This window comes from Olea europaea, unplaced genomic scaffold, assembly GCF_002742605.1.
Source record: "Olea europaea var. sylvestris unplaced genomic scaffold, O_europaea_v1 scaffold2483, whole genome shotgun sequence".
NCBI classification, from domain to species: Eukaryota; Viridiplantae; Streptophyta; class Magnoliopsida; order Lamiales; family Oleaceae; genus Olea; species Olea europaea.
Genome location: NW_019243053.1, coordinates 80,509 through 83,844, shown reverse-complemented (window position 1 = coordinate 83,844; position 3,336 = coordinate 80,509).

Sequence of the window (3,336 nt, the reverse complement as noted above, 5' to 3'; positions counted from 1 at the left end):
AACACAAAACATTCACACAGCTAAAGACCAAAAGTGCAAATCTGAAGAAAATAAAACGCAACAGATTTTTCGGCCGAAGCCCCGAGGTTCAGCGATCAACAAGACCGCCTAATCCCCGTTGAGCATCCATGGAGGAATAAGCTCGAATCCACTAAATCAGCCAGCCAAAACCAACAAAGTATCGATTACAATGGAACACACGGTTCCACAAATTTCGCACAGCACAACACAACAGCTTCTCTACACAACAAGAACTCACACAAGAGTTCACAGAACTAAGTTTTCTCTACAAAGATCACTCAAGATCAAAACCCAAAGAATCACAAAAAAAATATAGAGAGAAAACTCAAAACGAGAAGAAGCTGCGCGAATATGAAAAAAAGGGTTCTCTAACCCTAGAGTCTTCTGACTCAATTAAAAGGGGCAGCTCAATCATCTCAATCCAACGGATCACCATTCACCATGCGTTGACGATCCATAAGAGTTGTTATTTTAAAACTGAAAACGTGTTTTAGTTAAAACCAAATTGGTTCCAGATTCTTCCATTAAATGGGCTGTCAATTGGGTCATGAGCTGGGTCTTTACTTGGGCCACTTTAAGTAGCTGGGCCGGACTCTACAAAAGCAGCAACATACTTCACATTCTCCACCTTTGCTGTTTTGTGCTGATTCTAAATGTGGATTCAAAAACTTATACCTCCATTTCATTTGCTCTTTATTACCTGTAAAAACAAAATAAAGAAAAATTAGTCTTCTTCAAGATTAATCAATCTTAAAGAATCAACAAATTTATTTATAGGGATTACCTTAGTTCCGGCATCTGCTGGATTTACCTTTGTTGGAATTTTTACCAATCTAATATCACCCCTATCTATGATATCTCTAATGAAATGGAACTTAACATCTATATGTTTAGATCTATCATGAAAAATAGGATTTTTACTTAGAAAAATGGCACTTTGGTTGTCGAACATAGCTCCACCTGATTTTCTATAAGACCTAATTCACTAAGTAAACCCTTCAGCCATAATTCCTCTTTCACCGCTTCAGTTGCAGCAATGTATTCAGCCTTGGTTGAGGACAATGCAATAAGTTTTTGAAGCTGGGATTTTCAGCTAATGCATGTATCATTTATTACATAGAAATATGCAGTTGTGGACTTCTTATTGTCCAGATTTCCAGCAAAATCTGAATCTACATATCCCTTAAGTCTAAGTCCATTTTTATTTGCTTTGAACATTAAACCTAAGTTACTGGTTCCTTTCAGGTACTTTATCAGATTTTTCATGCATTGCCAATGTATTTCACCTGGGTTACTCATAAATCTACTTAGCACACTCACGGCATAAGCAATATCAGGTCTAGAGCAAACCATAACATACATAACAGATCCAACGGCATTAGAATAAGGCACATTTATCATTCTTTTATGCTCTTCTTCAGTTTTAGGCGATTGATTAACAGATAGTTTCATACCAGCAGATAAAGGCAAACTAACAGGCTTAGATTCATGAAGGGAGAACCTTTTTACAACCTTATCAACATAAGATTTTTGTGTTAGAAACAACTTCCCCTTTATCCTATCTCTTTTTATTTCCATGCCCAAAATCTTTCTAGCTGGTCCTAAATCTTTCATTTCAAATTCAGATTTCAGATTTTCTTTAATTGAATTAAGTGCAGCAGAATTGTGACCAGCAAGGAGCATATCATCAACATATAAAAGTAGATAGAAAAAATCAGATTCTCCTTCTTTCTTGTAATAGAAACAGGGATCGTATTCTGATTTCCTAAAGTTCAAACCTTGTGTAAAAGAGTCAAATCTTTTATACCACTGCCTAGGAGCCTGTTTTAGGCCATACAATGATTTCTTTAAGAGACACACTAAGTTTCCCTTTCCTACCACTTCAAACCCTCTTGGTTGAGTCATATGTATGGTTTCATCCAAAGAACCATACAAGAAGGTAGTTTTCACATCAAGTTGTTCTAACTCCAAGTCAAATTGTGTCACTATAGCAAGTAGGACTCTAATGGATGTATATTTAACAACCGGTGAAAAAATTTCATTGTAGTCTATCCCTTCCCTTTGATTAAAGCCTTTAACTACAAGCCTTGCCTTAAACCTCTTATCACTTACTTTAGTCACACCCTCTTTAATTTTGTAAACCCATTTACAATCAATCAACTTACAATCTTTGGGTTTTTCAACTAAAATCCAGGTTTCATTCTTGAGGAGTGAGTTCGTTTCATCTTCCATCGCGGTAATCCATTTGAGGGATTCCTTAGAAAATATAGCCTCTTCATAAGAGGCAGGTTCTAACTCGAACAGATCAGTTTCAGACTGATCAGATGCAAAATCAGCATGTTGATACCTGGAAGGAAGTCTTATTTCCCTCCTCTCTCTATCCCTAGCAAGCTGGTAGCCCTGCAGGTCATGTGCAGGCTCCAGATGCTGTTCATTTTCCATAATTTCAACATCAGAGTCATTTTGGGTACTATCTGATGTGGCTCCACCTCAAACTGAGCCTCATCATCAGTATTGTGGTTATCAAAATTAATTTCTGTGATAATAAAATCATCCTTTCCTAACTTCTCACCAGATTTGTCACTAAGACATGGAAAATCATCTTCATTAAAGATAACAGATCTGCTTATTATCACCTTATAACCCCTCACATCTCTTAACCACAATCTATAGCCTTTAACCCCTTCTCCGTATCCTAAGAACACACCCTTCAACGATCTAGGGTCCAGTTTTGACTCAGTATGATGTGCATAAGCCTGCACATCCAAAGGTTCTTAGGTGAGAATAATCTGGCATTGAACCAGACCAAATTTGTTCAGGAATTTTGTTATTCAAAGAGTTGGAAGGACATCTATTGATAAGATAACAGGCTGTTTTTACAGCCTCACCCCAGAAAATTTTTGAAAGACCAGAACTGATTAACATGCATCTGGTCCTCTCAAGAATTGTCCTATTAAGCCTCTCGGCAACCCCATTTTGTTGTGGAGTATAGCTCACAGTTTTATGTCTCATTATCCCTTGTTTACTACAATATTGATCAAATTCCATGTTGCAAAATTCAAGCCCATTGTCAGTTCTCAAAATTTTTATCTTCTTACCAGTCTGATTTTCAATCAATACATTCCATTCTTTGAAAATTGCAAAGTATCAGACTTAGATTTTAATAAGAAAATCCATGTTTTTCTTGAATAGTCATCAGTGGTAAGGAGATAATATCTGTAACCAGATACTGTAGAAACAGGTGCTGGTTCCCATAAATCAGAATGTATATATTCAAGGATATCTTGGGATTTGTGCAGCCCTGCCTTAAAAGGC